This window comes from Vulpes vulpes, chromosome 12 (genome assembly GCF_048418805.1).
Source record: "Vulpes vulpes isolate BD-2025 chromosome 12, VulVul3, whole genome shotgun sequence".
Classification (NCBI taxonomy): domain Eukaryota; kingdom Metazoa; phylum Chordata; class Mammalia; order Carnivora; family Canidae; genus Vulpes; species Vulpes vulpes.
The window spans coordinates 153,087,890-153,114,935 of record NC_132791.1 but is presented as its reverse complement, the minus strand read 5'-3'; the positions used below and the strand labels follow the sequence as shown (position 1 = coordinate 153,114,935).

Below are 27,046 nucleotides of genomic sequence, written 5' to 3'. Positions count from 1 at the left end.
CAGCAATACTATAAATATGGTGGTTACTGTTTCCTTTTTTGAAGTGAGGTTCAGAATTGGTAAGACATATGCCCAAAGCCACACAGTTAATAAACAGTAGAGCCAGGACTTGAACACATTGCTGTATTACTGAATTTTTAAAATCAGTTCACAATTTTTCAGTTTTGAAAGCCAGTTGAGGAAAATGTTGTGGATCCCTTAATTTTCATTTGCAAACCTCCTTTATGGTATCTTCTGGTCTCCAGCCCACTGTGCCCCCTCTGTACTTGACAATTCTAAGACATGGCTTGCACATACTCTTTGGCTATTCTCTCCTTAAATACTCGGGATAATACTCCACAGGCTGAGTCAGTCCAGGTCCAAGCTATTCCTCTTTGTAGTTCACTTAAAAAGTAATTGTTTTATATCTACAAAAACTATGTACACTTAGTATATCTGACCTTTGAAGAACAAAATATAGAGATACATAAAAGCCCTCCTTATCCTACTGTACAGAGAAATTCACTCATATCTTAATGCATTGTATTTTGCCTTTTTTAGATGTCTATGATATTTGCAACAAAAATGGAATCCTACTGTATATAAAATTCTGATGCCTACCTTCATGCCCATATGCCATTAAAAACATTAAAATTCTTTATAATAGAAATATATTCTGTTTAATTATTATATTATTTGAATGTGAAAAACATCAGGGAAACATTTTCCTCATTTATGGAAATTTAGATTTATATTTTTTCAAAACTCCAAGAAATGTAGAAGTAAACATATTTGTTCACAAATATTTGTAATCTCTCTTTTTAGGATAAAATATTAGAAGAAGAATTCTGGGGTCAAAAGTTATGAGGTTATTTCAAACTCTTCCAGATAATTCATATTAATTAAATTCTCACCAACAGAGTTCTATCCTGTACTAGAAGATCATCTTTCCTGGAAAGTTCCCCTTAAAGTAATAAAAAAGAGCAGTCTTTTAGATGATCTTGTATTTATTTGAATAGGGACTCAGCTTAAAGAAACATGTCAAGACAAGGCTATGTGTTGATCTAAGCAGTAGCTAAGTTCCATTTCTCAGTCCCTTTACTGTTACATGGGGGCAGGATATGACTGAATTCTGGCCAACAGTAGGTGAGTGGAAGTGACATATGCTACTTCCAAAAAATGCCCCCAAAATCTCCCAAGTATGATTTTTCCTTTCTCTTGTCCCTTCCTGCAAGGATCTTAGAGGCCACATATTGAAGATAATGATGGCATGCAGAAGATAGAAAAATATCGGTCTCTGATATTGCACTGTTAAGTGCAATACACTTTGTGTTAAATATTAGGTTGGGAAGGGTTGTTGGCTAAGGCTGCTAGCGTTACTTACCCTAACTAATAGTGTCTGATTTACTCAAAGATTCCCAAACCAAAAAGCCTCAGCTGGTTCTTTGCGCATCCTACCATGAATTTGCCATGCTGGTACATGGCTATTCACAGAGGCATGAGTCCTAGGGAGCCTGCAGCATCCAATCTAGCATTCAGCATAGGGTGGGCTTACCTGGGTATGAGTTCATACACGTTTATGGAGTAAATGAAACCAGACAAGAGTCCCATCATTCCAACTGACTGAAGCTTAAGCAACGTCTGCTCTGCCATCTGAAGCAGATCATCCACTGGCTTCTTCCCTCTATCCCCAAAACATTTTACATATCTAGGGCATCTGTGCACTGCATCTCCATGAAAGAAGCCCACTGCTGGAGACCACCCTTCAGAACAGAGGCTGTTGTTCAGAGGAAAGTGGTGCTTCCAGCAGTTATTTCTTTTCTGGTGACGCTAATTACAGTTTGCTAAATGTAAACCAGAGAAACATCTCGCCCACCCAAAAGAGTTCCAGAAATGAGCCTGTTACCTTTGTAGAAACCTGGGAGCAGAAAACTGTTCTTCCTTCTAATTCTTTTATCTTTGCTTTTCTTCCAACACATGTGGTGAACACAGAGAGGTGTGTTCATAGGACAGGTGAGATTGAAACCGTACATCTCCCCAATTTCAGGCCCTTCCCTTTAGGTTGCTTGCTCTGATGCAAAGCTGGAGCATGAAGTAGATGTGTATAGAAGACACCGTCTGGCTGGTGGGGTTTAATTACACATGTGTGCGGCACTGTGGTGGCAGTCTGGGAATGCAATTACACAACTAATTATATTGAAACAACAAACTGGAGCTTCCTTGAAAGGCCTCCGCCCATGGGGCCATCATATTGTCATTTTGCCACACAATCCTGCCTTTCTTCCATATTAGTATCTTCTCTGGAATTATCTTCTGTGCCTCCTTCTCTTCCTCTCAGGACATCATCAAGAGTCAGCATCCCACTGCAGCCTTCCCTGGGGTCCTAGGACCCCTTTCCCAGCTGACTGAATCCATCTTTCCTCTGTTATCCCACATGTAGCATGGGGCTTCTGTGACACTACGTTCTGTGTCTGGGCCTCAGTTGTTAAATCTGGAAAGCAAGACTGATTGGCCTCTAAGGTCTTTTCAAGCTCCAAAATTATGTGTTTTTTTTTTAATTCTTATGAATAATTGAACGGTTTAAAGATATAATATAGTGAAAAGATTGTGACTTTGGCACCAGAAGAGTTTGACCATGACCCAGTTGCTTATAGCTGAGTGGCCTAGGAAGGATGACTTAGTATGTCTTTGGGCCTCGGTTGCCTTATCCCTAAAATGGCAGTGGGGCTGATACCACTTCACAAGGCTGGAGAGTCAATTAACTTACACTGTGCATGTGAAGCATGTTATAAATAATGAAATATAGTGTTTGTACCAGTTATATTAACAAAAAGCTGAGTGAGTACCTCTCTAAGGGAAACACTATCACTGCTGGATTAAACATCTTAAAACTTACATCTCAGGTTCTCAGAATCATGCCCAACAATCTCCACTGTCTCTCTAACTGTAGGGGGAAAAAAGAGCTTTCATTAATAATCCTTGTGAACCTTAATACCAACAGTCACAACAACTTTGTCAACCCTTTGTTGGCTACTTACCCTCTGTTAAGCACTTGTCAGACTTTTGCCATGTAAACAAAATGAAAGAATTAGACAGGCTTGTTTATGGTCAAGTCTCAGGTTTGCAGATGAATATTTATATGATCTTGAGAAATTTGCTTCACTTTTTGAATCTTAGCTCCCCTGTCTAAAGATCAGCTGTGATAGTGCCTACTATAAAAATCTGCTGTGAAAGGATGCCTGCGTGGCCCAATTGGTTGAGCATCGGGCTCTTGATCTCAGCTCAGGTCATAATCTCAGGGTCATGGGATTGAGCCCTGCATTGAACTAAGCTCAGTGGGGAGTCTACTTGAGATGCTCTTACTGTGCCCCTCTCTAGCTCACATGTGCTCATGCTGTCTCTCTCAAAAAAATAAATCTTTAAAATTTTGTTGTGAAAATGAAAATGTGGCAACTTCCCTAAAGCATGCAGATATAATACCTGACACATAGCAGCCACTCAACAAAAATTTGTCCCTTTCTTATTATCCTTTCCCTTGGAACACCAAGATTCTAAAATTTCACAATATAAAACATTCACATGAATAGGATGTGCGGTAGATGATGGGTGTCCTCTAGGGGAGTGATGTCACAGGAAGATCTTAGCAGAATCTCCATTCCAATATCACAACTGGGCCACTGCATGAGCCTTTCACCCACTGTGCTCATCACCACAATATTTTACAGTGAGTGTTTAATTTTTTTTAATAAAAAGAAAGATTATTTTCAATGATGCATGTGATAAATATGCTGGCTTTAAACCTTTTAGAAATATTAAAGGTTTTACAGCTCAATGTTTGACAGACTTGATTAATTCCTTCCACACAGAAGTATTCAGGAGAAGAGCAGTAGTTGGATTTTAAAGCTCCAAGAGTGTTCTTTGATAAAGGTAAAGAAAAGGTAAAGAGCTTTTAAAAAGAGAGCGAGGTTCTCATGCCACGCAGAATAGACAAAGAATGCGAAGACCCAGAAGGCTGTACAGTGTGGTGGGAAGCTGGAAACAGGGGGTTGGGGAGAAGCAGGGAGAAGTGTGCTTTGAAATCTCTCTCCACAGAGGAGTTTTCAAATGGAAGGCATACATCCAGCCTGACCACAGGACATTAGTCTCAGAATTTTCTTCTCTGATGGGTTCCAAGATGGATGGTGTGGGAGGGAGGGAAAGCAGGGCAGTCCAAACTTCAGAAAGAAATCAAGTGGAATGTACCATCACTTCTTCATGAATCCTGGACTCTTCAGCAGCCTCCTGCTAGCTCTTTTGGTCACCAGGGCTATGTCCTACACTGACCTCTCCAATCCCCAACTGGATTTTGAGCTTCTTTAAAGAATAGGAAATATTTTTCTATTTGGGATTTGTTTTTCGTGACTTTTCCCCCTCAGCACCCACCCTAAGCTTTCGTATATAATAGGCATCTAATAAACATGTGTTAAATGGATGGAGTTGGTGTTTAATAAGTCCTTGATTAAATGGCCTAATGACATAAATGGCATAAAAATCCTTACTTAAGAACAATGCTTCAGAAATTATTAACAGACTTTACCTCCTTCTGATTCTCATTCCACAAAAGAAAAATGAGTTTAGAGATAAAACCACTGAAACTTCCAAGTAACACCTCATTCTACAAACACTGAGTGCTAATTCACATGCTAGGTGAGTTGGACAAAGTTCCTAGGTCAGTCATATTGCTGGTAAAGGAGACTTGTTATCACTGTGGGGGATGCCATGATTGAAGCATACATGGGAAACCATGCAGGACAAAGGAATTTATACCAAATCCAACATTTTTGTTCATGGGGGGATAGTGAGAGAGAGAGAGAGAGAGAGAGACTGAGAGAGAGAGGTTTGAGAATTAGTGGATTCTAAGCTGAACATTGAAGGATAATGCCAAGGAAGACTGGGCATGCATACTTCCCCCATATCATGCATACACTTGTGACCTGTGAACTTCCATTTAAATTCCAGATGGAAAGGCTTGCTCTGCTAATTAGCCTCCCACACAAAATCTTTCAGTGTCCGCCCACTCTGCTTAGAGGTTTTCTTTGACACCCAAGTCAACGTCCAACCCCAACCCCTACTGTGTTTTTATAGGAACATTTTCTCAACACACAATGCCAACATATTTGCCACAAGATATTATGGGGGCAAAAGTGTAATTCAATTATGTGACTTAATCAATTCAAATGGCTAATGTACAAGGATCTCAGGATGCCATCCAGCTTTCAACTGAGGGCAAATAATTATTGCATAATTTCTTAATTCTCCCACAAGACAGTTTAAATTAAAGGATGTCAATTTGCAAAGCCAGACTGCATTGTATTCTTAAATTGGGCCTGAAATAGCCACAAGATGAAGGGTAATAAGGCAGAGAGAGCAGAGCCCAGAGTGCCTGGTGCTGTGCAAAATTGTTTAATACGGTCAGACCCTTTAATCTTCATATCTACTGATGCAGAAAGCAGCATATTTCTGTCACTTATGATAAGAAACATTACTTTTTAAATTCCTTGGTGAGGTCTGCAGATCTTAGGCAGCCAAGATAGCAAGAATCTCAATTTCTGTGTCTGTGAACATTTCTTTTTTTCCCTTAAATTGGTTTTATTCTAATCCATTTAGTCTCCAATCTGAGTCAGAGACAAGTAACCCTGAATGGAACCACACAGGAGAACAAAGGCATGTGCCTTTCAGTTCTCAGATTCTACTGGCAACCACCTCCTTGAACAAGTCTGTGATTAAACAAATAATGAATGTGAGAATATTAACTCTAAGCAAGCAGCTAGTTCCAAAAAGGGAGACTACTGGAAAAGCATTTGAGAGAGACAAAAACACGATCAAAAGTAGAGGATGCAGTGTGAGGAGGTGATGATTGAACTGTTTTCATCAAAGAATTCAGCATTTTACTCACATATGTCCTAGAAAGTGGTTCGATCAACTGGGTGGGAGTGATGTGGAGAAAAAGGAGGCCCCAAGGTCTGGATTGAAGAAACACGACAACGCTTCCCCAAGACTGCCAGGGCCACGAATCAGGAATCGTCATCGAGAAAATCCAAGGACATAGCTGCAATGAAAGACACCTCTGTCATTTTGAAAGCAAACCAATGAAGGAGAAAGAAGAATAAAGTACCAAGTTAGTCATCACAGTGGAGTTTGGAGTGAGCGGCTCAGCATGAAGCATTCTAATACGCGTGGTGCATGGAGGTGGGCCTCAGGCACAAAGACCCCAAGGATAAAGGGAATTTTCAGCATCTCTGTGCCTAGTACTGTGCCTGGTGATGTGGAGGGTACAAAGAATAGCACATTCATCAGTCTGTACTTTAAACGTTTGGACTAGGTTATCCATACATGGGGTAAAATTCAAAAGGTACAAATGGTATGGCTCTATCTATAAAACAAAAACCTAGAATGATATTATTTGGTAAAGAAAACATTTTAAATTTTGATAGATATTGTCAAATTACCAAGGCTGTACAGTTTTACAGTCTCTTTACGAATTTATGGAGAAACAGCTTTCCCTTGCCCTCACCAACAGAGCCTGTCTCAGTTCTTTATCTCAAGAGATGTGAGACATAAGGTACAATAATGACAATAATAATGCTAATATTAAGGAATGAGTATAGAGTTTTAAGTATAGTCTTTAGGTACATTAATCGATTTATTCCTAGCAGCAACCCACTGATACAGGTACTATTATTATCGTCACTAAACATAGAAGGAAACGAAGACACAGAGAATTTAAGAACCTTGTTCATGACCATAGTTATGCAAGGCAGAGCTGCAGGTCTAATGCTGGCACCTGGCAGCTGGCAGCTCTCCAAAGCCTCAACTCTTAACCATTAGCTTTTATACCATAGGTGGGATGTTATCTATGGTATGTGTTATTCCAGAGACACACAAATAGAAAACCCGAGGCGGTGTATGTGTGTGTGAGTGTGCGTGCGCGCAGGGGGACTCAGAGACACTGGTTCTTTCCATCTTAATGGAAGTAGTTACAGACTATAACTGGGAAAATTTTGGGCTATTGTGATTGAAATGCAGAACTCTACAAAGAACAGGCTGACTTTTTCTTACTTTTCTTTCTCATCACTTTCACTAGAAAAACATTATTCCATAAATATTCATGATGTGTTAGGAAGGTCAGAGCTACAATATGTAAAGGGCGATGTGGTCCAATAAGTATGGTACTTTAAGTAACACACACCTGGGTCTAAGTCCAAGTTATATCACTGGTTAGCTGGATGACTTTAAGCAAATCATATGATTTGTCTGAATCTCAATTTTCTTCAAATGGGAAAAAAATGAGTCTATAACTCCAGGAAAATTTTTATGATGACTAAATAATACAAAAAACAATGCCAAACACTCAAGAAATATTATTAGTTGTAAATAACTTGTACCTATCTGTTAAACCTTACCTTCCCTGCTTCTCTTCGCAGACCTCCTGGTTGCATCAAATTAGTTTACTTTTTAAAAATATGACGGAGTTTTCTAGTCTGCTTGCATTTCTGTGTTCTATTCTCTTTTACTGAAATACTCCCCCTGTCCCCAGGTCCTATCTATAGGAATTCTACATACAATTAAGCCATAGCTACATCAAATGCCACCAACTCCACAAAATGTCTCTTGACAAATGCCCTTTGCAATAAACTGCCCTAAATGGTTTGAATTACTAAGTACTATTGGATTCCTAGTAATATTGGGCTCTACTACTTCTAAGACATTAATCATCATAGTATCAACAGTTAACAAATGCTTTAGTATGTACCTGGCACTGTTCTAAGCATTTCACATATTTCATATCTCACTTAATCCTCTTCACATGTGATAGGCACCATGATCATCCCCATGTAGACATAGTCCTGAACGCCAGTCATTATTAGCTTGTCTTGTCTGCACAGAGGGACTGAAGTCTCCAAAGGGTAAAGATGCCACAAGCATAATTATCGAATTTAGAGGCTTTAGAGTGAAAACACCTGGGCTCTGGTCTTGGTCCTGATCCTATCAGCTATGTGATATAGTTACCATATCTCTCCAAATTTTAATTTGTAAAAAGGGATAATTTCAAAGAGTTATTATAAGGCTTGAGTTTGCAGATATAAGAATTTGAAATAGTGTGCGGCAAATGGTGAACATGTAAATGCCAGTTTATATTATTATTATTTAAATAACATATGGTAAGTTCCAACAAAAGGCTTGCTTCTCCACTTTGCATTCACTATTCTCTCTGCCTGTACTGCCTTACCCCATCCTCTCATTATCTCACTGCCAACCTGAAGAACTCAATGCCTACCTCTGTAGGATCTAGCACTAGCATCTCCTATTCCTCAAAGTCTTCCTTAGAGGCCACCTCTCCAGGGAATGCTCCCTCCTTCATGTCCTCTATTACCTTACACTCAATTTGCTTGTACCTTCATCTTACTACATGGAGATTCCTGCTCATAACTAGGAAGTCTATGAAAACAGGGACTTCATCTTAATTATTTTTAATCCCTAATACATAGCACACTATTTGCAAAAGCAGGGTACGCTCTCAGTGCCCATGAAGTGATTAAAAAGATGAATTAAAAATAAATACCTGAATGATAAGAAAGAAGGTTACCAATTCTTAACTCAGCACTATATAATTCACTGAAAAGTCATTCAATATCCCAATCAAAGCATAGAAAAGAAACTCTACTAAAACTAAATGTTTTATAAAAATAGATGAGAAGGTTCTGTAAGGAACCCACTGCATTCCTATCAGCCGCATATTCACTCAGCACGCTGCCAGGCTATTGATGTTTTAGTGATAGACACTGCAAAATGATAGATTCACCAGCAATTCATAAACTGGAGACATTAACAGACACGCTGTTAGGCTGCGCAGATATAAACAGAATATTATGGGAGGAAAATAATAATTAACTCATAAGGAGAGGGGCAAATAAACATTCTATTAAAGGGGAAAAAATCCCAACTGAATATAATCTCCTTCCATTACATTATGAGCATTAAAATTAATGGTGTTCGTTTTTCTGTGGTTTGGATAGTCATTGTATTTAAAAAGCTGAAGTTAACTTCACAGGGAAAAAAAAAATAAATTAAATGTGCCGGTGTCTCAGGAAACTTCATTTTCTGAGTGAATAGCCAAGTTGATGCACATCACCAGAATGTCTGACAATCAGTTTTCCATACTGGTGTATCCTAAATGGGAAAGAAAACCAACTCTTAATTTAAATTATATTGCAAATCACTTCTTGCCTGCTGAATGGCATTCAGCTGCAGTAGGTGGCTTTCACATAGGGCCCCAAATACAACATTGGCTGATTAATGCTAATTTGAAATGTTTTTTGGGGGGGATGGGCATTCAATCTTGGTGCATAGGAGGCTGAGGAAATTCTATGGTGGGTGACTGACTCAAAGGCCAACAGCATATTTGCCATCAGATAAAAATGCACATTCACAAACATACCAAGACAAGTCAATTATTCTCTGATTCACTATTTCCCTGGGTCCCTTTGTATAAAGAAAACTATTTATACTCCCCATCAGATGGATACATAGAATCATAGTAAACAAGCCCCTGATTCTACTACTCTATATTATATTTCCCACGGCACCTTCCATTGTGGAATTCATTAGTTTTGGTCTTTTTGTTCTTGATTTATCAAAACAGACATTTTGCTAGTGAGCTCAGTTTTACTCCCAGATGCAAAATAGCAGACACAATTTCTGACCAACTGAAAAAAAAAAAAGAAACAAAACATGCTTTGTAATCTTTTGGTGAGGGTGACTGGGAATTTGTTCTTCTCTACCTCAATGACTGAGAATACAAAAACACTTAAAATCAGAGCTCAAAAGCTTAGGATTCTTTTCCCCTTTCCCAGCTTAAAAGTTCAAAGAGACAAACCAACCCATCCTTGTCTTTTGAACTACTCCCAAAACAATGCATGTTAGAGAAGTCCAAGTCAGATAATCCAAAATGAGGAAATTTTTCATAACCAACACCTGAGAAAACAACAGCAAATTAACAGGTGCCATCATTATATTTCACTTGTCAAATCAGCAATAGCCTGTAAAAAGAAAATAACACTCTGTGTGTAAGGGTTCCGGGGACAGAATCTCCCCCCGGGGAGAGCCATGCACCTGGGCAATCATCATAGGGCAGTGTGCTCCCTGCACATTTTTGTTATCGATGATAAGGGCTTGGTGGTATAGATATGGGAAGATTTTTTTGTTTGTTTTTTTATTGGAGTTCAGTTTGCCAACATTTAGCATAACACCCAGTGCTCATCCCAAGTGCCCCCCTCAGTGCCCATCACCCAATCACCCCAACCCCCTGCCCACCTTCCTTTCCACTACCCCTTGTTCATTTCCCAGAGTTAGGTGTCTCTCATGTTTTGTCACCCTCACTGATATTTTCACTCATTTTCTCTCCCTTCGATAGAAGAAGTTTTTAAAGATATTTTGAGAGGGAGGGAGAGAGAGAACAAACAGGAGGAGAGAAAGAGAAGCAGACTTCCTGCTGAGCTGGACGAGGTGGGGTTGGATAACACAGGGTTCCACTACTTGGAGCTCCATCCCAGGACCCTGAGATCATGACCTGAGCTCAAGATAGATGCTTAACTGACAAAGCCACCCAGGCACCTCTAGTGATGGGAGTTTTTGCTCAGATGGTCTGGCATGGGATCCTAGCTCTAGCACTCATGACTGTATTACCCTGGGTACATTCCCCTTTTTGTTGTTGTTTTTAAATGAGCCTGATTTTTCCACTTGCAGCATTATCATGGGGATTTGAGATAAACTAACTTGAAGCATAGTTGCCTTTCATGAAGTAGACAATCCATAAATGAGGGCTATTATTATGAGCACTTGAGATACCCATATCAGGGCATCTAATGACTAATTTATATATGCATCAATAGCCAGTACACCAGAAGACCATGTTTTCTGTTGTGTGTAAGTCAATGTATTTCTATAGCTGGAAGCTAATTTCCACATTTGATCTCTGACCTTTAAAATTACTGAATGTGCTGCTCTCGAGGGACAGAATCTTTTCCATACTTGACACGGATTTGCAAAATTAGATGTCCGAAGGACTAAAACATAATTTTCATGAACAAGACAATGGTGTAACAAGCCTGGGACTATCTCATTAAATCTGACCACCCGGCGAAGTCTTGGTGACCCATCAAGGGACTAGCCTTCTGCTATCATAGGACCTTCTGGCAAGGGAACCATGCACAGGTTTCTGTGAGAAGGTTCCAAAGCTCCAGTGAGTCCATCATGCACCCTGCACCTAGAATGAAGGAGTGGTTCTCAAAGTGCATATTAGAGTCACGTGGGGGAACTTTACAACTCATGGCTGTTCAGGCACCACCCCACCCTGTGAATCACAGTCTCTGGGGGTGGAGCCTGCACATTAGAAAACTTTCACAAGGTCTCTAGGTTACTGTCATGTGTAGCCTGGATTGGGGGGGAAAAATCACTGGACTAAAGAAAGACTCTGGGTGATAGTCTTTAAAAAGTGGTGATTAAAAAAAAAGTGGTGATCTTTCATTTCATAAGAAGGCTGAAAAGTATAGAAGCAACAACAAGAAAAACAGCCCAGAAAAGGAGAGAAGCAAGAAGGGGATGATCTTTAGGAGGGGGAGAGAGGGATAAGTGGTACTTAAAGGTGGGGTTGATGCTGCCCTGAGAATCTTAGACACTACAGGTCTACAGTCTGGGGGAGAGCACCCCTGGATATACACCATCTCTCCAGTTTTGCAAGGGTAATACCCCTCCTGGGGGAAGGAGGGAGGATGAGGTAGGGGTAAATGGGAAGGGGTGTGGGAGTGTATTGCCAAGTGAACAGTCCCAGCTCTTCGCCTTAGACTACCCAACCTCATTTGTACCTTCATACTTTCCATGTTCTGTTTCTTCCACCTAAAATGCTCCTTTCTCCTTCTCCACCATGCAAAAGCCATAATACATCACCTCCTATGTGAAGTCTTCCCTGATTTTCTCTGGCACAATTAACTGTTCATCTCTTCAGTCAATGAGCATTTCTGTCAGAACATTTTGTATATTCCCCTTAGTCACAGCTCATCACATGATATTAGTCTGTGGTTTATGCATATACCCTGCATACTCAGTTCTGGGTGTTTTCTGTGTCTCCTCTTTGGTTTCTGCAACAATGCCCAGCACACAGTATGAATTCAGTATTTTTTTAAAGGAGCCTGTAGTACTGTAGTAGACATATTGCCGTGGTCCACACAGCATCCTGTCAGTCACAATGACTCATCTGTCCACTGGCCTTAGGGGTCAGCAGGTAAACCAGGCAGGGTAATTAAGAGTCTTGCCACACCAACTGATATATGGAGACTGAGGAAAAGAGCCTCTGTTCCAAGACCTGTAAGGATTCCACCTGAGGCTGCCAAAATTATCTTGTTAGACACAAGCATAGAGCTCCCTTTGGCAGGAATGAATATTGCTAAATTTTGACACATTTAGAAACAAAGAGAGGAATAATCCATAGATGGAGAGAGAGGATGGACCCTGATGAAGTCACTGGGCACCTGGATACAACCATTACTTCCAATTACATGTGCCAATAAAGTCATAATTTTGCTTGTGTTAGAGTTGGATTTCTGTCACTTGCAGTGGAAGTTATTTGCACCAACCCAATCCTATCACAATAATGATACTGATGACAAAGCCTCCAGTCATAAAAAAATTACACCTGATTCTTCTGTTTGTGAAATCAGTAGAGAATAAGTTCATTTTAAAACAAAGATTTTCAAACTGTCTTACAGATGCTAGGTATCCATTGAGGACATTCAGGGAACAAATTATGGATAAATAGAAAGGCAAGTGCCAGGGGCTTGGCCTGCTCCTTTCTTTTTTAATTGAAATAACTCTTTATCCTGTTTTATATATTGAGATTCCATATTTCTACTTGAAAAAAAACCCTTAATGATAAAAACAAAATCAAACAAAAAGTGTGATAACTAATGCATTAAAGTGTATCCTCAAAAACAGTATATTTTAAATGCTCCCACACATCGTATATTAGCCCTCAGCTACCTGAAAACATTGCTTGCATTGGAAGGACTCATTCTATAAGGGATGGGAGGAACTGGAGTTTTTCTGTAATTAAACAGACGCTGGAAACACTGGACAGAGATAGAAAAATACCGCCGCCATACCTGAGATCTGACAGGACATTTTTGTCTCCAAACCCTCGTCCTCTGGAAACAATCCCAAATGCTTTTTGAGTGTGTTGTAAGAAATTCTTATGTGGATAAGAATAGAAGGTTCTTCATTGGGTGGTCTTTGGGAAACGGAACCAGACAGGAACCCTTAAAGAGAGTTATGAACAAAAATCTCCGAAGAGTAGCTTTGTAAACTCGGGCCCTAAGTCATGCTCGCCTCCTCTGCCTTCCTCAGTCCTGAGGTGTAGTCCTGCTCAGCTGGAGCCATTTTCTGATAATCCTCAAACTCATTTCCTCCTCTGAGGCTCGCCTTTTCTTTCAGAAATCCCTCCCTGGCCTCTACCTGCACTGGCTGCCCCGCCCTCTAGCCCTCTCATGGCTGCCATGTTGAGCACCCTCGGAAGGAAGGCGACCACAGCCCTGGCTTCGCCACCTCGAATGTGCCCAAGGCCCAGGTTGTATCCTCCTCCCCTGACAAGCAAGGGCTTGTGCACACCTCCTCTGCTCTTCCACCATCTCCTGTTGCAAATGCACAGTCCCACAACCTGGACCTCGTCTCCTGACCTAGGTGCCTTCCCTAGGGATGTGTACCTGGGGCTCTGAATCACCATTCTACACCATTCTACATTGAAGTGTTCAATTTTTAAAATTTGGCTTTAAAAAAATGACCTGTGCCTCTTGTGTAAATGCAGGCTCTGATTCAGTATATCTGGGGTGAGGCCTGAGGTGCTCCATTCCTAACGAGCCCCCAGATGATGCTGACGCTGCTGGGAAAGGATCGTGCTTTGAGTAGCAAGATCTGCTATCAATTATTGTGGAAACCTTTTATTAATTTGCCTAAATAACCTCCCCGCACCCTTACCTACCTGCTCTCAAGAATTAGGTACATCTGAAACCCTCTGCTTGCAATCAGATGATGATGACAATAGCAGTTAATACTGAGTGCTCACAATGAACCTGGTGCTGTTCCAAGTGCTTCTGCTTCAGAACTCATTTGTTCAGCACAATGACCCTATGCTAGTATTACCATTGTCATTTTTAAGATAGGAAACGGAGGCTGAGTAACTTATACAGGGATACACAGCTCGTAAATAGGGGAGGTTGGCTTAAACTCAGGCCAGTTGTCTCTTGAGCCCACACGTTTTTACTATTACCCTATGCTATTCTGGAAAACTCCCAACTGACAGAGTCCTTCCTTCCTGCCCTTCCTTAGCTCTTTCTGCATTCCTCTTTCCCAACACACAGTAGACTATATACTTGCCACTCTCTCCACCAGACAGTGAATTCTTTGAGACTGGGACTCTTTCTTGTTTAACCCTGAATCCCAGGCACCCCAGCAATTCCTGTCATACAGTCGATGCTAATGACCTATCTCTAAGCTATTGAGTTTCATAAACGTTCATAGAACTTACAACTTTTCCATCCGTCTCTGATAAGGGTTACTTTGCTTTCAGAGGATCTGAAACTTAAAACGCGTGCATCAGAATCACATGGAGGGCTTGTTAAAATGCTGATTGCTGGGGCCCAGCCCCAGGGTTTTCTTCAGGAAGTTTTAGCATGGCACTTGAAAACTTTCATTCTAAATGGTTTCCACGTGATAGTGATGCTGCTGATCTGAGGATCACACTTTGAGAACCACTGCTTTATTTACCTCCTCATAGAGTCCCAATTTGCTTTCACAAAGGATTGTAAGGCAGAACACAGGATGTCCCATTTCAGGGGAAGAAAAGGAAAATTCTGTGACCCGCGATGATGTTTACCTCTCCCTCTCCTGTTCACAAGCATAAACAAAGTATAAAATAAATATCATGGTAGTTTACTAACAACACAGAGACTTGTTTCATTTTCTTTCTTTCTTTCTTTCTTTCTTTCTTTCTTTCTTTCTTTCTTTCTTTTCTTCTTTCTTTCTTTCTTTCAGAATTTATTTATTCATTCATGAGAGGCAAAGAGAGAGAGGCAGAGGGAGAAGCTGGCTCCCTGTGGGGAGCCCAATGTGGGACTCAATCCAAGGACCACAGGGATCATGACCTGAGCCAAAGGCAGATGCTTAACCACTGAGTCACCCAGGTGCCCTGACTTGTTTCATTTTCCATTGAAAAAAAAAAAAACAAGTGAATTAGCAAAGACCACTGAAAGCAGAAGACGAAAGCAAATGGGGCATGTGGTTCTAGATAACTCCAGAGAAAATAAGTCAAGCTTCAATGGACTGGGTACATCACTTGGATTCTCTGTGCTAAGCATTCAAGATATAGTGAAAGCCACACAGGCCTCTGGAAGTATATATTCAAGCAAAACAAGTTGGCAAGAAGATGCAAACATATAAAGAAAGGAAATAATTACAGATAGGGAAATGCGCTAGTAAAGAAAAAAGCAATATGCTAAAGGAGAGAACGATGGAGAGGGGAGGCAGTGCTCACTTAGGGTAGGGAGGTTGTGCAGGCCTCTTCAATTGAGCGCACAAGCATGAGAAAATGCCAGCTTGTGAATAGCCAGGGAAGAATATTCCAGACAGAGGGAATCAAAAGATAAGCACCCTGGTCTCAGAAGGAGCTTGGCATGTTTTAGTAAACCCAAAGGAGGCCAGTGTGCTTGAAGCATACGTGTAAGGTGTAACTTGTACTGCTGGGGAAGTCTGGATTATATTCTCAGTGCAATAGGAAGAAACTAGAAGGGTTTCAGAAGAAAAGTGTCATATCTGATTTGCATTTGAAAAAGATCACTCTGGCTGCCCTGTGGAGAAAGGTTTTGTAAGGGGCAATAGGAAAAGGGAAAGGATCAGTTGAGAGTTAATCTTACTATGCAATGTGCAACATGAAACACCTAACAGCTTGTAGGGGGTGGGAGCCGGGAGAGGTTTATCAGCTGCACCAATTAAAACTTTACAGCCTGTTCAAATAATCCACTTGCATCACACTGTTTAAAGACAACATCCATAAAGCAGTCTGGGCTAATAGTACCAAGTTGCTGCAATGCAGACCTCTACCTCTCTGGAAAAGTCCATGGAAGAATGGCTGTGAATAATCCCCCAGGAGGGAAGATTTAAAGAACACGGTGGCCGGTTGAGAGCTGCAAAAGTAGATTGTGAAGCACTATTTTTCTTTCTTAAAAAGTAAGGCCTTTTCAAGTTATAAATGAAATTCAAGTCTATAGATGACTGTCAGTAACAATGGCTAACACTTGGCCCACCTACTGAGCCCTGTTGTCCTAAACACAAGCACATATTTACAATTCAGTCCACTCATGAGGCAGGCACTAGGATTCTACCATCCTCCTTTCACAAATAAGGAAGTATGAGGCCCAGAAAGGGTAAGTAATTTGCCTAAGATTACACAGCTGGTAGGTGTTGGAAATGAAGCTTGAAACCAGGCAGTCTGGCTCTGGAGTTGTGGCCTTAACCATCATACTATTCCTTCTAGAGAATTTGCAAAAGAAGAAAAAGTAACTGTAGGTACTGAGAGCGAGACCCCACACTATGTTTTGTTTCATTTTCCACATTGTTCCTGGGACAGAGTAATCTGGCTCTGACAATGAGCTAATACTGGATACTGAGCTTTGCTGTCAGCTGTTTTACAGTACAGAGACAAAATCAGAGACAGAAACTGAGTTCTGAGATAATAGCCTCATACCAGTGATACATGCAAACATAAAAATGCATACTGCTGTTTTTATATTTATTGATTTATTTGTTTTTGAATATTTTATTTATTTTTCTTAGAGAGAGAGAGAGTGCAGGAGCAGGGGAGGGGGAGGAGGAAGAGAGGGAGAGGATCCCAAGCAGACTCTGTGTTGGGCACAGAGGCTGATTTGGGGCTTGATCCCATGACACCAAGGTCATGACCTGAGCTGAAACTAAGAGTTGGATGCCCAACCACCTCAGCTACCCACACTGCTGTTTTTAAAAAGACTCTGCAGAACCTCAAAGAATTTTATATAACTTTAGATCCTGTGGAATAGTTATCAAAACTCAGTTTTCCTAAAATGAGGAAGAGAACATTTCAGAAGAAAGTATGCAGATAACTATACCAACTACTTCCCCTAAAACATTGTGGTTGTATGAGCCAACGATGTCCCAGGCTGGTAGTGGGTTTGAGGTTTAATTCATGGTGTTACTGCCAGAGCCAAGGACAGTGCCTGGCACACAATACTTGTGATAAAATTGGCTGAGTAAAAGGGGCATATGCCTCGAAGTCCCTGTTGTGTAGCTTATTGGCTGTGACTTTGGTTATATCAATTAACCCTTTAGGCTTCAGTTTATCCACATGTAAATCAAAGATATTATCTACCTTGTATCATTATCACGTGTATAGGGAAGGGGGCAGGAAGAAAGTGAGGATCCTAGATCAATGCTTAGCCCAGGATACAGACTCAGTTAGTGGTAACTGCTACTCTATTGTTTTATTTACCTGTAGACTTGAAAACTAGCATTAAGGCCAAACAGGAAAAAAAGAAAAAGGCTTTAGTATAAACACATGATTGCATTCAGCCTTCTGAGAAGTATTTTACAGAAATTATGTTCTTTTCCAGTTAACAAAAAATATTGAACCAAAGTGACTTGATAGAGAAATCTGATATTTCAATGTCATGGCTAAAGGGATAGACTCCGGACCAATGCTCAGCTTCACCACTTATTAGCTGTGTGATCTTGGGTGAGTTACTGAACATGTCTGGGTCTCAGTTCTCTCATCTGTAAGATGGGGATGTTAATAGTAACCTGCTTCATGGAATTATTGTGAGTACTAAATGAGACAGTATACATAAAACATTTAGAAGTGCCTAAAAGGATGTGAGCTCTCAGAGTGTTAACTACTGTGATTGTTATGTTGTTTTCACAGTGTGTGTGTTCAAGGTAAAATCAGGAAAGTTGTAAAAATATGCAGAATACTGGGCTCGTGGTGTTTATCTGCATGTGGTTAACAAAGCAACCAACTCCAAAGAAAGAGAGACCATTTCAAACTACATTACAAAGCTATCATAATCGAAATATTATGGTACTGGCATGAAAATGGATGCACAGATCAAGAAAATAGAACAGAGAGCCCACATATATATTATATACATGGTCACACATGTATGGTCAATTAGTCTATCACAAAGGAAGCAAGAATGGAGAAAAGACAGTCTCTTCAATAAATGGTGCTGGGAAAACTAGACAGCACTATGCAAAACATGAAATTGGACCACCATATACAAAAGCTAATTCAAAGTAGATTCAAGACTTAAATGTAAGACCTAAAACCATAAAAAATACTAGAAGGGAACACAGGCAGTAAGCTCTTTGACATCAGTCTTAGCAATATTTTTTTGGGTCAGTCTCTTTAGGCAAGGGCAGCAAAAGCTAAAATTAACATGGGATTACATTGAACTAAAAAGCTTCTGCACAACAAAGGAAACTATCAAGCAAATGTAAAGGCAACCTACTGAATGGGAGAAGATATTTGCAAATCATACATCTTATAAGGGATTGATATCAAAAATGTATAAAAACTTACATTAACTTCATATATTAAAAAGGGCCCAACCTGATTTAAAAATGGACAGAGGACCTGAATAGACATTCTTCCAAAGAAGACACACAGATGGCCAACAGATACATAGAAAAGATGCTCAACATCAGTCACCATCAGGGAAATGCAAGTCAAAACCACAATGAGATTATCGCCTCACACCAGTCAGATTGGCCATTATAAAAAAGACAAAAGAGAGCAAGTATTGGTGATGATGTGGAGAAAAGGGAACCCTTGCACACTGTTGGAGGGAATAAACTGGTGTAGCCACTGTAGAAAACAATATGGAGATTCCTCTAAAATTAAAAATAGAACTACCAGCAATTCCACTTCTGGGTAATTATCTGAAGAAAATGAAAATACCCCTGTGTTCATTGCAGCATTATTTACAATAGGCAAAGTAGGGAAGCAACCTTAAGTCAATTGATAGATGAATGGATAAAGAAGTGGGGTATATATGTGTGTGTGTGTGTGTGTGTGTGTGTGACCATTACCCATAAAAAAATAATAATGAAATCTTGCCATTCGTGGCAACATGGATATACCTAGAGGGTATTACGCTAAGTGAAGTAAGTCAGAGAAAGATGAAAAGATGAATACTGTATGATTTCCCTTATATATGGAATCTAAAAACAAAACAAACAAAACAGAAACAGACTCATAAATACAGAAAAAAAAATTGTTGGTTCACCAAAATGGGGAGGAGTTGGGAGGGCAAGTGAAACACGTGAAGGGGATTTAGATGTACCAACTTCTAGTTATAGAATATATAAGTCATGGGCATGTAATGTAGGGAATGGTAACTAGACTTATTAGGATCATTTTGTAATGTATAAAAATATTGAACCACTATGGTGTACACCTGAAACTAACAAGATATTGTATGCCAACTATGATTCAATTAAAAAAGGAAGGAAGGAAGGAAGAAAGAGAGAAATAAAGAAAGCAAGAATGAAAGAAAGAAAGAAAAAGAGGAGACACTGCCACTCTCATTATATTCTAGCATTGGGACAATTCAGAGATGCTGTCTGGCAATCCTAATAGCTACAGACTGGCTATTTAATGACTTACAAAAACAACAAGAAAGAGCAACCATTATTTGATGCCTAAAAGTTACAGAAAATGAAAGACTTGGTTGTGTAAAATAGTATTGTTCCATTCCTTAAGGCAATTAGTGTAATCTGGATAGATACAGCACAGAGTGCTGGCATATCCAGGAACTCCTTTTTCTGTTCTATCAAAGGATAATATATATTTTCACCTTCAGAAAGGTTAGGTAATTATAAATGTATTCTCCTTACTCATAATATTTTAAGCAAGTAATTGTTGCCCATGGGAAAATGTTTAATTATTTCTGATGAACAGTTGTGGCACAGAAACAAGAGCGCATGACAGGCAGTGTGGAAACCGCGGCCCAGTTCTTAATTGTGTGGGAATCTTGTCTTTTCATCGTGGAAAAAAAAATCCCATATTGATTTTTTTCTCAATTGATTTCACAAAATTTTTAGTTTAGCAACACTGAGTTTCGCCAATTAGAGCCTCTTCTCGATTTCCCTAGGCCACAGGCTGCCTCATGCCTTCATGATGGAAACCTGATATGGTTTAGGGTTGGAGTACCCAGCTGGTGCCCTTTCTCATATAATATAATCTCACAACTGTATCTCTCACCTCCCTGAGGCCAATGTCTTTATTCTTAAATTTATTTTAATTTTTTTAAAGATTTTATTTTTTAGAGAGAGAGACAGAGACAGAGCTCTAGCAGAGGAAAGAGGCAGGGGAGAGGGAGAAGCAGAGTCCCTGCTACAGAAGGAGGCCAATGTGGGGCTTCATCCCAGGACTTGGGGATCATGACCTGAGCTGAAGGTGCTCAATGGAGTGAGCTACCCAGGCACCCCTGGGCCAATGTTTTTAAAGGGTTAAGGAAATGGCTGGAGAATGCAGCTCTGGAATAACTGAAAGAGGTGGGAGGATGCATTTCTTAATCCTTGAGTGGGAGGGGTAACACTAGAGGAGGTGAGCTCTGAGCACCTTGGAGAAGACTGTGCACCCTGCTATGGGTTCTTCATGTTACCGGACGGGAAACCAGAGACCTAGCTGGGGTCTGATCAGAATCTGCGCAGCAAAAGCAAGTCTTAAAACTGAGATCTGACTCCATATGAAGCTTGTTTGGGAGAAAGGAAAGGTTGACCTGGGAAGAGCACAGGTTTCAATCCAGCAGAGTTGACAATGACAATCTGAGAATGGCCCCTGCGGTAAGAAATGGGTTCTGGGGAAAATGGGTGATGAGAAGGGGCTGAAGGGGTAACTGTCAGGGACTACAGACAAGCCCCATGAGGCCCTCTCTTCCCTGAAGTTGGCACCTACCGCCTTTCCACTCAGGATGGTGTGCAGTGGCTAAGAACAAGTAGCTTAGGAATCAGACAACCCTGACTGCAAGTCTGACGCTTTCCAACAATGCAATGGAGTAGGCATCACTGTCTCCTTTTGTGTATTTAGGAAACTGAGGCTCAAACAGGTGAAGGGGGTTTCTCAAAACCAAGTTTGACTGGGACTTTGACCCATCTTATTTTCAAGCCTACCACTCCCAATGGCTGGGATGTTTCTGTGCAGTATTTCTCTACAGTTACAGAGTGATTTTAACTCTAAAATAGGTAGTTTTATTTTTTTTAAGATTTTATTTATTTATTCATGAGAGACACAAGAAGAGAGGTAGAGACACAGGCAGAGGGAGAAGCAGGCTCCATGCAGGGATCCAGGACACTGGGATCATGACCTGAGCCAAAGGCTCAACCACTGAGCCACCCAGGCACGCTTAAAATAGGTAGTTTTGTAACTTAAATTTTATTTTAATTCACTGTATATTAGAAACTGTTAATGGATATGTATGATGCTAGTCAATTTTTCTTAAGTATGAATTGAGATAATTGTAGATTCACATGAAGTTGTAAGAAATAATAATGAGGTCCCATGTACATGATTTTCAACTTTTTGATGAAGGTTTTATTTCAAATATGAAACACTTTTGACCAACGGGACTTAGTAAAAAGAAAAGTGTTAGGCAGCATACATGTGGTCTATATTTATTAGACTTTACAAGTTTTACATTTGCAAGTGGCCTATATTTTTTTTAAGCCTGCAGACATTAAAGCTCTGTTGCCTGAGTTCAACTCCCAGTGCCACCATGTCTCAGCTTTATGATCCCTGTGACCTCTTTGTTCCCACACTTGTGAAAAGAAGGATGATCATAGTCAACTTACTTATAGGACTGTTGTAGTATTAAATGAGTTAATACACATAAAGTGTTTAGAACATATAACCAGCCTATCTTTGATATTCCTGGAATATATATAAATTTTATATGTGTATGCACTAACTGAAAAAAATAAATGCAATATTTTTTTCACCTTTTCCTTGCATTTTATGGGTAGGGTGGGGGTGGGAACTGGTTTGTTCTAGAGACTGGGAATAAAGGTGCAGCTTTTTTGTTTTAACCTAAACAACATTTACTTAATGGTTTTTATTCATCCATATCATCAATAAATGTGTTCTTTCATATGTGGGAAATTCAACTTTTTTTAATACCAGATTTTCCTGCTTGTGGGAAGATATTCAAAGGCATCAGCAGTTTCTCACAAATGTGTGAATTTTATTCCTTTTTTTCTTTTGTGAAGTCTTGAATAGGGAGTACAGTACATGATAATAATAATAAAAAAAGTTTCCTCATGAAATAGAAGCTCTTTCCTAATTTCATCCAGGTCCTAGAGGCAAAGAGGAAAGTGTATGATCCTATCCCATTGTTAGATGTGGAAGTGCTTAGAAAATTCATTTTTTCCTAGTCAAGAAATCTCTCTCTAAAGAATACAAGCAGTATTTATATCCATATTACAGACTGGTAAATGATTACAGCAGACAGAGGCATTATTAACAGAAAAAAGGTCAAAGCAGTTGAAGGTTGTCTTAAGGGTTACTCCCCCCACTCCTCCTATCCCCCTCAGTTCCCCTCCTGATTCTCAACCACTCACTTGCACAGACCACACCACCATCATCATAACCCCCCACCACTTGAGGAAACCAGAATTCACAAAGCAGCAATGCTTTTTGGATTTATGAAAAGCCATCCATGGATGAAAAGTTGGCAAAAAAGGTTCTTCAGAACCCCCCATGATACTTTCATCCAATTTTTGTCTTCACTCTCGCATGGCATGCAGCATTTGTTTCAACGGTCCTGCCCTGGACCCTACTAGAGGTGGATGTACTCTGAGTACTCTGCTCAGCATCCAACTCCTCTCTTCGTGGCTGCTCAGGAAACACATTCCCAATGGAAGGGAATGCAAATCTCCCTTCCTGACATATGCTTTTTATCCTAGTCTATCCTGTCTGCATCCAGAAGTCCTGTTTTTCAAGGGTGATTTTATAAAACGCAGGTTGGGCTAGGACTGGGGGCAGATACCACAAGTGCCACTAGGCACAGGCTATGGCAGTCATTAGGGAACATGGCAGGCACTGAGCTAGTGGGATGGAGGAGTCTCCCTCAGACAGGTACACTTGGACCATGCACTGTGGGATGCTGGCTGTATCAGAGGAGACCTCAGTTTCTGCTGCCTCTTGATTTGGGAGCAGGGAGATAAGCCTGACCACTCTGGGAAAGCTTGAGCTTTATTATCAGTATGTCAGCCTCACAAGAATGAGGAATGTCCTGTTCTAGGATTGCCTACTGGACAAGGCTAAGCAACCTTAGCTGAACCACAGGGGTCACTCTGAGGACACACTGGCTTGTCTAACCTCAGTGGGGAGAAATAAGTCAATCCCTTCACAAGGTTTCAGACCTTTCTCCATCTGACCCACCTTGGTATTTAAGCCTGTCACCCTGGTCCATGGGGAAGGCTGGTAGTGTTATTGTTTATTACGAGTCACCTTAATGCTATTCCTTCCTGTAGGGGATCTTCCTGGGTTAACCTGTTTTATGCTTCCTGTTGGAACAGCAGCTGACATATCTCGGTGCATTTGTAATCACTTGACCAATGTCCCTCTTCCTTGCTAGACCACAGGTTCCATGGAAGCAGGGACTATATTTTCCAGTCCACTGCCACATTCCTTGAACCTAGCACAGAGCCTAGTATACTGTAGGTGCTTAATAAACACTTTTAAAATAAATAACTGACAAGAAAAATAGTGTGTAACCTGGAAAGCTTACAAAGCACTTTGTACCTGTAGTAAGTAGTATACTTGGTTTTCATATGATCCATATGAAGGAAAATGATTATTCTAACTTTTATCAATAAGAAAAGCAAATATTTAAAAAGTCAGCTGCTCACAGCAAGGTGAGAGTTGAAATCACCCTGGATCATCCAGTCTAGCCCTCTTGCTGTGATAGCCCGTGAACTTCCTCCTTGCTCTTTAAATTCTTTCTATTCTCCTAACCCCCAAAGATAAACTTAGAATCACCAGTGCCTTCCATCCCCCACACCTGCTGTGGGATCCCAATTAATAACTGCAAAAAGCATTTGCTATTGTTCCAAGGAGCTGGGAAATCAATGTGTTCATTAGCAAGCTCCCCCTCCCTGCAATCAGCTAGGAAGACGAGGTGCTGGGGCCTGTTCTCTGTATTTCTCTTCAACCATCTGTGACTAAAAATGTTGTTTAAATTCACCCGCCCCAACTCACAATCAGAATTTCATCTCATCTTTAGCTCCTCTGCCTACCCTAAATAATACCCTCCTCCTGCAAAGAAAACCCCAGAACCCCATCCCACCCTAATGGTCTGCCCCTCTCTCCCTGACCCTCCCCAGTGGGTGGGAAAGGGGCCTATGGCATGCGGCTTTCGGTCTCAATTCTTGCTGAAAAGGAAAGTGGGCTTTCATCATCGGGTGTTCCCCAGTCTGTCAGGCGCTGTGTATTCACGACTTGTTAGTGCAGATACTCCAAAGGGAAGCATAGGATGTAAGCTTCAGACAGAGGCTAAATCTGAGCCTGCAGGACCCCAGCTCCCCTGTCCCTTCTGCTTAGACGCCACCTCACTTCCTGGGGTGCAGGCTAATGGCCTAGGGGCCAGGCTAAACCAAATCCCAAGTGATGGGAGTTTTGAGAACCCACTTGTATACACTGATCTTGGTCTGTATAGGATCAGCCACGAGGTACGTAAAACACTCTTTTTTACTTAAAACAAAATTTAAAACTTTTTTTCTTAAAGACTTACCCCCTCCCCCCATTTTAGAGAGACAGTGCAAGCACAAGCAGAGGGAGGGACAGAGAGAGGTTATAGAATCTCAAGTAGACTCCCTACTAAGTGCTGAGCCTGATGCAGGGGCTCTATCTCACCATTCCAAGATCACGACCTGAGCTAAAATCAAGAGTTGACCACTTAACTGACTGAGCTAAGCAGGTGCCTCTAAATGTACTTTAAAGCTGCAATTGTAACACAATGAATACCTAACAACCATTTACCTAGATGCACCAACTCTTAATATTTTGCCACATTCATCCTATTTCTTTCCCTATATACTGTTCTCCCCTTAAACCATTTGAGAGTAAATTGGCAACATTTTAATCCTCTACCCCTAAATTCTTTAGCATGTATCCTCCAAGAAAAAGAATATCTTCATGCCTATCCACAATATTATCATCTCATTCAGTATATTAGAGAACTGTTATCCAATATACAGTTCATATTCAGGTGTCCCCAATTGTTCCAATAATGTCCTTTGAACATTTCTTTGCTATGTAGGATCCAATCAAAGATCATATATTGCATTTAGTTGTCATTTCTTGTTAGCCCATAATCTAAAACTGGTTCTCAGCCTTTTTTTCTCCCAAGATACTGACACTTTTGAACAGCATAAACCAGTCATTCTTCAGAATAATCCTCAGTTTGAATCACATGATTCCAGTTAGCCCTATCACTGATGACTTTAAAATTATCACATAGTAAATATGGTGTTTACCAGGTTTCGTCATTGTAAAGATAAACGGTTATCCCCTTCCCTGAGTAATTAATCAGTTCTCTGTGGGATGTTGTTTGACAGTGTATGTATTTCCTTTTCCCAAATAACTTTTAATACAACTTTAAAAAATAAAACTTTAATACTGTAGATTCATGGATTCCTTTTTGTATTACTTGGTATGTTAGAACACATTGCTGTCCTTATTTTTTTTTCTGTTGCTCCAATGGATTTCTTGAAGGAGAAAATTTTAAGTCTTCTAGATCCCTCTCACCCTGGTTCTCCCCAACCTCAGTCCTCTGAGGCTTCAATCCCCAATCCCTCCTCTTCACCCTGCTGACCTTTATTCCTAACAGGGAAATCTGGCAAGTCACACAGAGGGATCTGGAACTGTATTATAAAATCCATTTTCATGCCAACCTCCTTAAAGGATGGAGTTATATCCCCTCATTGCCATGTCCCCAGAACACTGTCTGGCAGGTAGTAGGTGCCCACCAGATATTGTGCAATGCAGCCCAGCAACGAGTGCTTCCACTAAGCGCAAAGTGGCAGCTCAAAATCACAGTCAATCTTTATCAGAGGACAGGGAAAGAAAATTCACCTTGCCAGACTCCTTAGAATGGTCCAGGCCCTTGATAAACTTAGCAAAAAGTGGTCATTGAGCTTGGACATTTACATGAGATGCAAATAAACTTCTCTGGTGTTTTCAAGCCATTGTTATTCTACGTCTCACACACCATCTGAATTAATATCCTAGATCATATATTTCCCTGTGTACTTTAGACATAATGACTATTACTGGTTCCTTGAACATATTACTCCAGTTCTTTTCAAAGGAATCACCTGAAAGTCTTCTTAAAATGTGGATTCTGATTCAGTGGGTCTAAGCTGGAGACCCGAAGTTCTGCATTTCCAATAAGCTCTCAGATGAGGCCAATATTGCTGGTCTAAGGACCACACCACATTTTTCTGATAGCAAGGCCCTCCCCTGTTTCACATCTGTATGCATTTGCAAATGCTGTTCCCTTTGCCTCAAATTCTTGCTCTCATTGTGTATCTGAAAAATTCCTATTTATTCCTTAAAATCTTGGCTCAAGGGTCATCTCTCCTTTCATCCACCAGCTGGTTTGTGAACACTTATGTTGTGAACACTTCACAACATAAGTGTTTACAAACCTAAAATCACTGTTTTAGGTCCTCAGATCTATGACTGTTTGAGATAAGAGAAGTCTATGGTCTCAGAAACCCCACACTGTAGTAAAAGGGAAGAGTAGACTACAAAATAAGCCAACAAACTGATAAGATAACTGAAAATTGTGCTAAGTCCCATGGCAAAGAAGAGGAAGAATGACTGGGGCAGGGACACTCCTTTAGGCACATGGCAGGGAGGATTTCAAAGAGAGGGAGGTCATTTGCTGAAATC

General features: G+C 40.5%; 1 protein-coding gene across 11 annotated transcripts in view; it reads right to left on the bottom strand.

Annotated features, from left to right (window-relative positions):
* The window catches only part of DAB1 (DAB adaptor protein 1), a 1,107,850-nt gene that overhangs the window by 778,058 nt on the left and 302,746 nt on the right, over positions 1-27,046 (bottom strand). For all 11 annotated transcript variants that reach the window (XM_072730801.1, XM_072730799.1, XM_072730814.1 and 8 more), the window contains one exon: positions 5,915-6,067. The gene's annotated coding sequence lies outside the window, so the exon portion shown is untranslated. The remainder of the gene's footprint in view (positions 1-5,914; positions 6,068-27,046) is intronic.